The sequence below is a fragment of the Lissotriton helveticus genome, chromosome 5_1 (assembly GCF_964261635.1).
Source record: "Lissotriton helveticus chromosome 5_1, aLisHel1.1, whole genome shotgun sequence".
NCBI classification, from domain to species: Eukaryota; Metazoa; Chordata; class Amphibia; order Caudata; family Salamandridae; genus Lissotriton; species Lissotriton helveticus.
The window spans coordinates 1406650207-1406664067 of record NC_136065.1 but is presented as its reverse complement, the minus strand read 5'-3'; the positions used below and the strand labels follow the sequence as shown (position 1 = coordinate 1406664067).

The 13861-nt window shown below is 38.0% G+C and overlaps 1 protein-coding gene across 1 annotated transcript in view; it reads right to left on the bottom strand.

Moving 5' to 3' along the window:
- The window catches only part of DENND2C (DENN domain containing 2C), a 354222-nt gene that overhangs the window by 137771 nt on the left and 202590 nt on the right, over window positions 1-13861 (bottom strand). The window lies entirely within an intron of this gene.

The following is a 13861-nucleotide window of genomic DNA, read 5'->3' as shown; positions in this document are numbered from 1 at the left end:
TCACTAGATTTCTTGAGGCACATTTTAATCCACTCAAGGCAGCTCTACATGTGACTGCCTATTTAATACATGGGCAGTTTCTGCTTCAGACCACATTACCCTTATGCCTAATACACTTCAAAAGCTATCAACTGAAGTCAGGTGCATCTGCAAAATTAGCTGTTTGATATATAGGATACTACAAACTAATTATTTCCATTACCTGTCATGGACATTTAACATCTCTGGGGGCCCAATCACTTGCAAGGCACAGACATGCTCCTTCTGGAAGCACAGTATTTAAAGAAAACATTCCTCCCATCTGAGATCCAAGTATCTCCTTTCCGTGATGCCTATGAATGAAAGACCTAACACCTTTTTGTAAAACATCTCTGCTTTGGACTCTCTTAGCTGCCCTATATTACTCCTAGACATTCTGATTTCTGAGATCTGCCTCTTGCTCCCTAATTCCTATTACAGTTTTTATTTACCTATTTCTACATAATACTTACATTTTTGCAATTCCTATTTTGCTCCATGTTTGTTTTGTATATAGAAATGTTTTATATAGTGGAATGTCTTGAATGCTTACTAAAACTACAGATAAATAAATAAAAAAACAAGAAAAACTATTTTAGAAACAAAGGGTGTGTTTTGGGAATAATAATGATATATATTCCAACTAAAGGCAATAGTAACACAATTTCCTTCATATGTGCAATTACAGGTTAAGATTCGATGCTGTTGGATTTGCCACTGGTAACCAGCATCTAAACCACTCACAAAGACCTTGAGGTTAAATCATGGCATGGTGCATTAAAAAATTGCCTTGGAAGATTACATTTTAATACACCATATGCAAAGTACTACGGGGAGAGGCATATGACACAACCTCGTAAATTGATGTTCAGAACTTACAGGAAACAAAAGTCATAAATGATAGCATAGAGAATACACCCACTCTTCCTTCTGTGGCACACCCTTCTTTCACCTACTTAAATGGAATATCTTTCCCACACATAACTATTTTAACCTGCCTATCGTGAGAAACCCGATTTATTTTTAAATTTAAATTAGTATCCACCTTAGACCAGACTTAATATGGAATGACATGCAGTTGCCTACGATGTATTTAAAAAGCTGCACTGTCCACATGAATTCGAAAATAGGATAGATCTACTTTAAAGTATTTACACAACAATAAGGGAGTTAAACCCTATGAGTAGATTCCTGCCTCAGTAGAGGGAGAAAAAGGTGCGTAAAATACAACCCAAATAGGGACATCCTTTGTCCTTAAGAAGACCCCTCACTCACCAACCTAGTTGGTGACATGCTTCATCATCGGGGTCCCACCTGGATAGCCGAGTGCCATCCAGGTGTGCTGCGACACCTGATTACAGTGGAGCTGGTTTTTCTTATTATATGTTCAAGACAAGAAATAGTGCTTTTAAAAAGTATCCGATCCTACCCACTCGAAGAGTTTATTCTGGAGTGTCTCGGATACTGTTAAAATGTAGGACACCTGTTGCCCTGTTAGGTGGGCTGTTGGTGTAAGATGAAGTAGTAATGTGGGTTAAAAAAGGTCTACATGTTTCAGCCTATGTGTTAATTTACAGGTATTCATCAGGACCAGTGTGTGACCAGCGGGACGGTATGCACACGCTAAGGCGCACCTTATCCACGTTGGTTGTAGAAATAGAGTCTCAAAAATGAGTCTCACAAGTAAAAAGTGTTTTTCTCCTGTGTTTTCCGAAAAAAACTCAGAGCTTTAATAGTTAAGGCTCCATGAGCACACCCGGACTGGCTTGTTCCTCGCTACGATTTGTGGAGAAAGAGTAGGGCGCCTTTTGTGCCTATGCCGTCCTTGCGGGGCTCCGTGTTGTATGCCTTATTATATCTGCATTTGAACATATTAAGGGAATTATCAATTTTATTTCTCTTGGCGTATCTTTCTTCTAATTTTGTCGGCTCTTCCTAATTTCCATACTCATATAATTGTTATTCTATAATTTCTCTCTTGCCGCCCTCGATGCACATTGCGTTATGCATGCACATACATTTACACCCCAATAATTCATCATCATGCGTTTCAACAGATCATTTTGCATTTGTGGCAAATGCATTATTGGTGAAGAACCATTGCTGTACACTGTTTGTACAGAGTCTGCGATTCAAGCTCACCAATCTTTGCGATGAGTCGAACGTAACAAGCCTGCATAGCACAAAGAGACTGGTCTTAAGGATTAAATTAAAGTTCCATCTCATCATTATTCAAGAGGCAGAACTCCTTCTGCGGATGTTTGTCATCCGCTGCGAATGCGGAGATAGAGGAGCCCCATGGATATGTTTGCAACATGCCAGGGTTACAACTCTTGTTCTTAAAAGGCCTGGGGAATTGATGCGAAAAAATGTGTCATTGGGAAAGAGCTATCAAGGAGAGCATGAACAGGTCAAGCAGTTGCTGTCTGTGGTTCACAGTGAAAGCTGTCCCCATGGATAGTATCTGCCAAGCGAGTGGTACCCCCTGAAAAGGGTGGTCCGTAATAATGTTTACCTTAAGTGGCTGCACATCATTGCTATATTTCCTTGAGAATCCTACAGAAGAAAGAAATGCTACCTTTGCTTTCATCTTTTCCTAGTGATTTGCAAGGAATCACAATGAGAAAATATTGAGTCACAGGAACATTTGCAACTGCAGATCAAAAAACATGATCTGTGCTATTTTGTGTCGGCCTGGGATATGTGGGTAAGACATCTCAACCAATAAGTAAAAAACAAGCAGCCAATGAATCCAATTCGAAATAAATAGGACAGATAAAATATTATGTGTGGTGCTTGGGGTTAGATTGATTATTTTCTAATGAATGCTTGGAAGATAATAATCATTTTCTAACTTTAGAAGAGAATAGGCGCATCTTTCAGTGCAACAGCAGTGCCACTACATTCAACAATGGCAATAGATTGGAAGTCATTGATCCATGATTGAAATTTAGGGGCTATGATTGGCTTTTGAGATAGGATGTGGGATTATTTACAATTTACGTTTTCTACCTTGTAATAGGCACCAGGTAAGGGCCTCGAGCCAGCCCTCAATCTGATGTGTAATTTTGTCATGGGAGCTTAGACTGGTCATTTGTGTTGACGGCACATTAGATGTTGCATCTTTTTACAAACATAAAATTTTGGCCTGTGACACTTATTCTGGGATACGGTTTGGTTGCCATCCTAAACTTTTTAATAGCCTTTGGATCAACAACGTTTTAACTATGGCCGTGAAGTTAGCGAGTATCTCGTGTTTGTTTTGTAACTCATGGTCATGGAGCTAGCCAAAGATGATAACATTCTTATGCACTCATACATAATATTTCAACATTTGTACAATTTGTTGGCTCTGGTGTTGCAGAGAGTGAAGTTTTAATGCATGTGGTTTATATACGGGAGTTTGCGGACCCCTATATTGTAAATGACTAAAATTCGAATATGGCAGCCATTGTAACATTGTAACATTGTTTTAGAAACTAGTTTTCATTTAATGCAGGGAGATAACGCTTTTTCCAAAAACTATATTTAGTTAGTTCGCAGCATTTTGAATTAGCAGAGTGTGTTTTTTTTTTATTGAGGAAGATTCCTGTGCCGTGTTTGATTAAATGAATGCAATAGTTTCAGTTAATAAACAATGTATCTAGTTTTCACCAGTCTTCACCTAGATAATGCATGTGTTTATTTCGTTGTACATGTAACAGCCACAGGAAGTGATTGTTTAATTCTTGATAGAACAAGCCTATATTGTTTTCTTTACCTAGTAATTTTCTTCCAGATAATTAGTGAATGCCTGGTTTGCTTAAAGAAATACTCCCTTTTAACACACCCACTATATATATATATATTCACTGAAAAAACCATAGGTTATAGACCATATATAGTTAGGAATTAGCATTTAGAAAACCTTATTTTACTCACACAAAACCATTGAAATTCCATATATAGTTAGTTGCACTAACTATATATCGCGCACCCGCAATCCACTGCTGATGATGTCACATATTACATCATTCATGACATGGTCAGTGACATCACTGATGACATCACTGATGACAACATCCAGTGATTATGTGTTTCTGTAAAGTTTAAATATGTTTTACATATTGAAGAATGAGTGGATGTATAAGTGTCTGAATGAAGGTTTTAGTAGGTGCGTGATTGACTGTATGAGTGAGTGATTAAATGCGTCTTACTGAATGCACGGGTTAGTGACTAAACTGTCTTAATTTGTGCATCATTATGTCTGTTGTGATGTAAACTGCTGCATGTGTTGATCATTAGCTATACGAGAGGCTATATGTGTTATTAATTGGTTGCCCAAGTATTTCTATGGGAGATTGAGTTTGTGTGGGGGTGGCTGGAAGGTGTGTGACTCTGTGCATAGATGTGTGAGCAGTTTATTCACTAGGTGTATGAGTTCAAGAGTGCATGTGGAAACAGCTACATGGGCAGTTGACTGTGTGCATGAGTGTATTGATGAGTGAATGGATATCTCAATGCTACATGTCATAGTAAGTACATATGTAAAACACAGTACATGTGAGAGTTGGCATATATAAATAACTGTGCATGAGAGCCACTGAGTGAGTGGTTGTATCGATCATTGTGAACTTGTATCAGGGATTGTATAAGAGAGTAAATATGTGTTAGTATATGTTTCAATAAGTAAGGTGTGTATAACTGTATAGTTGAAGAAATGGAGGTGAGATTGTTTCTTTGCATGACTGACTGGGTGTGTGAGTAACTCCATGGATGAGTGGCAGTGTGTGAGTGTCTGTATACACTGAGTGTATCTAAGGTTATATTAGAGTCTGAAGAAGTTTATCGTATTAGCACAAGAATGATGCCAAATGAGACGTCATCAGTGATGTCATCAGTGATGTCATTTGAGATGTCATCAGTGATGTCATCAGTGATGTCACTGACCATGTCATGAATGATGTAATATGTGACATCATCAGCAGTGGATTGCGGGTGCACGATATATAGTTAGTGCAACTAACTATATATGGAATTTCAATGGTTTTGTGTGAGTAAAATAAGGTTTTCTAAATGCTAATTCCTAACTATATATGGTCTATAACCTATGGTTTTTTCAGTGAATTTTCAAGGTTTTGTAAATGCTAATTCCTAACTATATATGGTCTATAACCTATGGTTTTTTCTGTGAATTTCATTGGTTTTTTAACAGCTAATATCTGTAGCTGTAAAATGTATTCTTCTTTAAATCCAAAAATATATTTTATATGTTTATGAATAATTTTTTTTTTAAATATTTTTTTTTCTTCGTTCCCGCTTCGCGAATCGGGAAGCTTCCCGTTAGCTGACCTTGATGCCGCGAAATAGACCGCGAGCCGGTAAACGTTTCTTTACCGCAAGTGCCGCGTTAGAAAACAACATCGTGACGCCTCCCGTCCGCATGACGTTTCACGTTGTCGCGTGATACGTCATATGACGTGCTACGTTAGCGAACTGGTACGCGAAGCGAGTCGCAAAGCGCAGGTTTCTGGAAGCAAACCGGGAGGCCCTGCAAAGCGCTTAACGTAAACACAGCAAGTCATGTGACTTGGTAATAACACTTTTCATTGGTTCATTTCACTTTTGGTTTCCTAATGATGTAAGACTAGGTCATATAATCTAAAATGAACACTTTTGATTGGTTGAGAACTCTTGTTTTTCCCAAATGATGAAAATCCCTCCTTCTTTCCTCACTCTGACTTTCATCATTGTGAGAGAAAGACCCTTTGTGATCACTGAGCAATGGCTTCTTTAGTAGCTTCAGCTGGTGCTTCCCCACCACCTCCACCACATCCAAGGAAGAGTGGACCACCTGCTCAAGTTCTAATTCAACAAGAAGAAGAAGAAGAGGAACAGGAGGACGAGCACGAAGAGAGGCAGTTTTTGCCTGAGCAGCCCAGGACGTCTCACCGGAAAGAAAACTTCATTTGGCAATTTTTTTAAATTCCCAAAGGTCAGAAAAAAGTAAATGCAAGATACGTAACTTGCCTTATATGTCAAGATAGACTGTCCAGAGGGACCGACAAAAAATACAGTTTCGGAAACTACACAATGCATCGCCATATGACTAGGTGGCATCCTAACAACTACAGTGCTGCACAGTTTCGGAACGACCTAGATAATCTCCCTATTATGGCCAGAAGATCTGTTGTACCGGAAGTAACGGGACCAGAGGGCAGGGAGATGGTGCCAAATATACAAATGAGATTTGGTGATGTAAAACACATCTGCGCATTTTGCGATGGATTCATTTCCTACGGAGAAAAAAGCATCACTCTGATCAACAGAGCTATTGACTATCATATGCAAGTTTGTCCGAAACGCCCAAAATAATAAATACTTCTTTTTTTTGTTTTGTTGCTCCTGTTGAGCCCTTTACAATGAATCGTTTTCATTGCCCCCTCCAAGAAAAACCCAAAAAAATATAAAACTGTTCCGAAAAATTCAAAAACAGTAAAAAAATGTTCAGAAAAATAAAAAAAAAAGTTCTTTTCAGAACTACCTCCCCGTTATTAAAAAATTGGTACAATATTTGGAATTGTGCCAACCTCTATTTCTCTTAGTTCGCTTCCTAGTTCGCTCGCTGGTACGCGAACCGGAAGCGAACCAAAAACAGTAAGTATAAGGGAAGGAAACAGACACTTATGTTAAAAGAAACACAGCTATAAGGGAGTAAACTAGAGATACCATTACCCGTAATCCACTGCTGATGATGTCACATATTACATCATTCATGACATGCTCAGTGACATCATCAGCAGAGGATTGCGGGTTTTTTGGCAACATGCCTTATCCACGGTTTAATAACGCTGCCTTTTGCTTTATATAAGTTTTCAAATTGTATGAAATATATACCAATAGGTCGTTATGAACCTTTAGGTAGTGCTTTTCTTCATGAGGTCTGGTCGCTTCCATACACATACAGATGTTTCAAAGATGATCAAGAAGTTTATCTGAATGGAGAGGAATGCACTGAGACGCCAGATCATTCACTAATGTGTAGGCACATACAGTTACACGGTTCATGCAACAAACACCGACCAAATATGGCTTGCGTGTTGCAAGGCACGCCAGTTCCTGCTATCATCCCCACGTTCAAGTTGTTGGAAAATGGTAGTTATTTGATGCTCAATAATGAAGATTGTTCTGAGTTAATTAAAAGTATTCCTTTTATCGTAACAGTAAGTGAACGGGTTATTTGCTGCAGAAATGTTCTATTTCCTCCCACACATGAACATAGGGAGTTTTCAATCTGGCCACAAATACCAACCTTGGGACACGTTTCAACGGCATGGCAAGAATAAGAGCTCTTTTGTCTCAGAGAGAGGTGGCCTTGAGTTCGGCCCGTGAAACTTTCGTACTTCACATAGCGAACACCCATACAGAGGTGCACACCCTTTTCAATTAAGATTTGCCTTTCAATTTCAGCAACATGTTTCCGACTATCTTTAACGCATCCTCCACAAAGTCCCTGGCACACTTTTTTAAAGTTGTTACCAGTGGTCTCGTGACTTCATTTGAGAAAATCTTTGGAGTCATCCCTGCTTCCTTTCATTGTATTTTCTGCACTCTGGTTCGTAGATTGGCATTTTTACTTGCATTACCAGCGGACGCTCTTGTGCTTTTTTACATTTTTAAATATGGATGTCCCTCCTATGCAACCTCCGACCCTGCAGCTGCTGACACTGTTCCGCAATCGCATGCTAGAATATTATGGCACAATGCCGTTGGCGATATTAAGCACGGCATATGGATTATCTTTTCGGTTCTCCTACTTCACCTGTGTCCAGCCTGTATTTCACTGCCTGACCTGTGATTTCGATTGGGCCATTGATTTGTGTCTCTGCGGACCGGTTTCTCCTGACGTCGACTTTAATCAGCTGATGACTCCTATCATTACTCACGAGTTGGTTTGTCCTGGCGAAAGGATTATGGCTGTGGCATTGATGCATGGACTACTTGGTCCCTGGAATTTACTGGCGGCAGCACAGTCTTTCTTGGAACAGAGCTTTCTTGAAAACCCACCGAGCTGTCCTCTGATGGTGATAGAGGATCCGGTGCTGGGAGAGCACGTATGTTCTTTTCCGCTTTTAAATTGGATGGCTGAACTGTTTTCGGATGAAGACGGTGACTTCCTATTGGAGGCTGTTGCAGCTTATTTTGCATACACAGTTATGTCATAGACCTTTTTCATGTTTGATATGCTGAGTACTAGCATTTCATTGACAATTCATTGACTTATTTGTCAAGTTTTTATTATTTACCTTGCCTATTGGCTTAAGACTCGATAAAGTACTTGGCTGTTTTATTTTTCTTTAGCATTAAATTTTCCTAGTTTTTAATGCTTTACCTTGCGGACCGTCCACATATAAACTTGCAATCTGCTCTCATGAGATGGCACTTCTATTATCTTATTCAGTTCGTTTCCGGATCATGAGGAGGTGTCATCTAGGTCCTGGATATCTTTACACCGTGTTAAGTTAGCATGGGCTCATTACCGGTTTAAACGCCATTTTTCCTTTTTTGCAACTTCTGCACACGACACTTAGTTGTTGCTTTAGCTTTCCACCTAGTAGTTCATCGTGGTTTACATGAGAATAATATGTTATTGGTCTACTATCTGCTTTACTTGTTAAACTATATCTGTACAGCGAGTGCTAAAGTTTCAAGAACAACACGATACAGAATTGTTATGAGGTCTGATCTCCACGACTTCATACTCATAACATAAGTGCAACTTCTGCCAATTCTGGGCATGAGGCGGGTTTTATATTGCTTTGCCGAACACACATACACAACAGTTGATGTATCCTTATGCTTCTTATCTTGTTAGAGATGAACCGCCATATGTATCATCAAAGTTATTTGCATTTCCTAAATAGCGAACTTTAAGGAATAAATAGCGATTCTTTACCATTCCTAGTTTGCGATGAGCTATTTGCTAATTAGCCGAATGTAGCCCAATGAAGCCCAATGTAGCCCAATGTAGCCCAAAGATGGCCGCCAGACACACAAAAAAACAAATGTAGCCCAAATATCAGCCAGATGTAGCCCAACTATAGCCCAGTGACAGAATGACCAATCAGCTTCGCAAACCTCCGTTACGCGAAGCGGAGCGCTGTTACAGATATATATCTTTTTTTGAACGTTAATTTCTCAAAATCCACTGGAGCACATATATTGAGACCTAGCAAAGGCACATCGGGCTACCAGTCCCTAATATTTTGCCAAGTTTCGTGCAAATCCATTCAGCCGTTCGGGCTAAAAGTGAGGCCAACCGCCCTATGGAAAACTCAATGTTAAAAACACGTTTTGGGACCCCCCTTTTTTCTCGGCCCCCACTGGACGAACCCCCCCCAAATTTTCAAGGGCTGCTCAGAAACAAAATGTGCCATTTTCCTGAAAATTTCAGCCAATTCCGTCCACAAACGCCAAAGTTATTAGACATAGAATTTTCAAAAAACCCATAGAGAAAAAATCCTAACTATATATACCTACTGGCGACCGCCAGTAGGTAATATATATATATATATATATATATATATATATATATATATATATATATATATATATATTCCACAAGGAAGCATCCTCCGAGACCTCCCAAATAACTTCCCGCGGCACACCAAAGGACGAGCACAATCACAGGTTCATACTAACGGTACAGTAACTTCATGACAGTATGATGGACCGTATCCTGGATGATGGTGAAACATCCTAGGCCTTCCCAGTCACCAATGAAGTCAAGCAAGAGTGTGGTCTAGCACCATCGCTGTTCATCATGATATTCTCTGACTGATGCCTTGGAGCACTGCACTGAAGGAGTAGGCCTGAAGTACAGAACTGATGAGAACTCTTCAATTTGAGGCAACTGCATGCTGTCACAAAGGTGAAGAAAACTGTGCTGCAAGACGTTCTCTTTGCCGAAGATTGTGCTCTGAATGTTAGTGCAGAGTCAGAAATGCAAGTCAGTATGGACAAGTTTTTATCTACATGCAACAACTTCAGTCGCACCAGCAACATCAAGAAGACTGAGGCCATGTGCCAGCTCGCTCCCCACGCTCCTCACACGGAACCATCCATCGTTGTTTAGCTGGACAGAGACTGTAAGCAGTAGACCACTTCACATACCTGGGCAGTACCCTTTTCCGAGCAGTGTCAATCAATGCTAAAGTAAACTGCAGGATTGTAAAAGCCAGTTCTGTATTCGGCAGATTGCGCCTCAACGTTTGGGAACATCAAGGAATCAGCCTACCAATGACGCTTAAGGTCTACTGACCAGTGGATGTTCCATCTCTGCTGTACACCTGCGTGACGTGGACTGTCTAACGGAGTAATGCTAAAATGGCTCAATCACTTACACATGCCATGTCTCCACAAACTTCTGAGAATAAGATGGCAGGAGACATTGCTGAATACTGAAGTCCTTTTCATAGCCAGACTGCTTTAAGTACATACACTGCCAATGAAAGCTCACACCAGATGGCCCTTACTTGTGCCAACTCTGTTACCGGGAAGCTTGCCGCCTGCCCTTCTCTCTCCTGCCACCTACATTTGTCATGTTGCCAGTACCATACCAGTTCCTTCACTGTGTTTAGCTCCCAAGATGTCCTCCTTCTGCCCGAGTTTACTATGATAAAGGCACCCTCTTAAAATGTGAAAGAAGCATCTCCCCATGAAAAACATAGTCACCAACAGATACTGTCTAATTGTGCGCATTGCCGATTTCGCTGGCACTTTTGTAAAAATCGCGGGATTTTTACAAAAGTGCCGATTTCGCTGGCACTTTTGTAAAAATCGCGACATTTTCACAAAAGTGCCGATTTCACGGGCACTTTTGTAAAAATCGTGGCATTATTGCAAAAGTGCCGATTGCGCGGCAAACCGCGAAATCGCGAAATCACGATATCCTGGAGGGTCTGACTAATGTGCTCCAAATATTTAGGTCTTAGGTGATTTTCCTGAGAAAGGCAGCTAATACCACTAAGCTTTGAGAGCGTGGGCCATTAAGGACCATTGCGGTCGGGCCTGTAAAATATCTAAGGAAGATGTACCTCACTCATTCGGCCACAGATACTTGTTACTCAATGATATAATAAGCACACAGGCATACTTATTTAGTTGCTTCCAATTCTTTTTTTGTAAAAAGGTTTTTATATAACACATGACCTGCAGGGCAAACCACATTATTTCTGAAGAAGCAAATGTCAATGTGCTCTCCCTTAGTCCATGCTCAATTTCACCTTTTCGAGTGCATATTAAAAATAAACATATTTGTATTATTCAATATATTCCATAAATTGGGCACTCATTGTGTCTTTGGCTGGCACCATAAATCCCTAGGAGCCTCATTACGATCTCAGTCGGAAACTAAACCACCAGACTCCTTGTTGGATTCCATTCCGACCGACTCACAGTCGGCGGTTCTGCCCGACCGATTATGATGCTTCCGAACACATTTCGGAAGGACTCCCATTGAGTTCAATAGGAGCCTGTGTTCCGACCAACAACAAAAGCTCCTATAGGGAAAATGGGTGTCTGCGGAAAACCTTGCACCCAATAGAGGGCACCCCATGGTGTCTGCCACACTGTGCATTGTTTTACAGGGGGGTCCCCTGGGTACGGTGCACAGTCTAAATATCGAGTCCTAAAAATCGACCCACAGAAATATCGGGTTGGAAATATCAAAGGTAAAGAATATCGAGGTCAAGAATATCGTTGGACAGAATATCGACCCTAAGGTAAGTGATATGGAAGTTAGTAATATCGATATCAAACATATTGATGTTACTAATCTCGATGTTACAAATATCAATATGTCTATTATTGTTATGTATTTTATTATGTATTTACTAGTATGTGTTATATGTTTTTTGTTAAGTATTCTACTTGTTTTAAATTATATGTATACTATTTTTATATGTTAATAATGTTTTTTAAGTCAATTTTGTGTTTTAGTACCGGAGCGGGTTGTGGGTTTATAGGGGAATAGGGTGGGAAGTAATTTAAGTATACTAAATTAATTATACATTTTTAGGAATTATAAATTAATTTAAATACATTTTTGCGTTTAAGTTCTGTAGCGGGTTGTGGGTTTATAGGGGAATTGGGTGGGAAGTAATTTAATTGTAATTATGTAATGATTTATTTTCATTTATTGGTATTGATAATTATTTATTTTTTTATTAATTTTTAATTGGTAATTAATTTTTTTAATTGGTAATAATTTTTTTAATTGGTAATTATTTTAATTGGTAATTAATTTTTTATTGGTAATTACGTTTTTTAATTGGTAATTAATTTTGATTAATTGATTAATTGGTAATTATATTAGGTGTATTAATGTATTAATGATGTGTGTTGTGAGGTTATAGGGTCATAGGGTGGGAAGTAATTTAATTGTAATTAAGTAAAAAAGAAAACTAGTGCTGAGTATTTATTATTAAATTATTGTTAATCAATTATTAATTGGTAATTCATGTTTAATAATTCTTTTATTTTTTAATGAATTGGTAATGAATTAATAATTGGTAATTAATTTTTTTTATGGATTTGTGTTTATCAATAAATTATTGTCAATTAATTATGAATTGCTCAATGTTTTTTTAATAATTATTGTTTTTTGCGATTAATATTTTTTATTTGTTTTATTTTTATTTGTTAAGATATTTTTAATAATTATTATTTAATTATATTGATTTTAATTGTTGATTAATTATTAATTGGTAATTATTTGTTTTAATTATTTCTTGGTATTGTTAATTAATTTGTTGCAAATGAATAATAAATTGTTATTTTTTACAAAAAAAATTATTTTAATTATTAGTAAGTTGTTTTGACCCCTATGCTATCCAACACTTTCCCTATTGATGCACCCTCTGGAGTTGGAATAGCAATTTTTACCCCTACGCTATCCAACACTTTTCCTACTGTTGCACCCTCTGGAGTTGGAATAGTAAGTTTAACCCCTACCCTATCCAACACTTTCCCTACTGTTGCACCCTCTGGAGTTGGAATAGTAATTTTTACCCCTACGCTATCCAACACTTTCCCTACTGTTACACCCTCTGGAGTTGGAATAGTAATTTTTACCCCTAAGCTATCCAACACTTTCCCTACTGTTGCACCTCTGGAGTTGGAATAGTAATTTAAACCCCTACGCTATCCAACACTTTCTCTACTGATGCACCTTCTGGAGTTGGAATAGTAATTTTGACTCCTACGCTATCCAACACTTTCCCTACTGTTGCACCCTCTGGAGTTGGAATAGTAATTGTTACCCCTAAGCTATCCAACACTTTCCCTACTGTTGCACCCTCTGGAGTTGGAATCGTAATTGTTACCCCTACGCTATCGAACACTTTCCCTACTGTTGCACCCTCTGGAGTTGGAATACTAACTTTAACCCCTACGCTATACAATATTTATTGTTTTAGTTAATTTAGTGTGTAATTTATTTAAAATTATTTCGTAAACTTCGTTATATATAGTTTTGATATTTTTATTTATATTATTGTTGTATGTGTATGTATGTATTTATAAATTATAAAATATTTTTAACAATTGATAATTTATTAGAGTAATTAATTGTAAATAGTATATATTATATTATATATATATATATATATATATATATATATGTTTATTTATTTTTTATATTATATGTATTATTTATAATGTTAAATATATTTTTAAGTATGTTAATGTTATTTATATGTATTATTTATTTAACTTTATAATATTTTTAAACATTAAAAAAGATATTTTTACGATATTTTTTTTCGATATTTTTGCACTTACCTTAACGTAGATAGGACTTCGA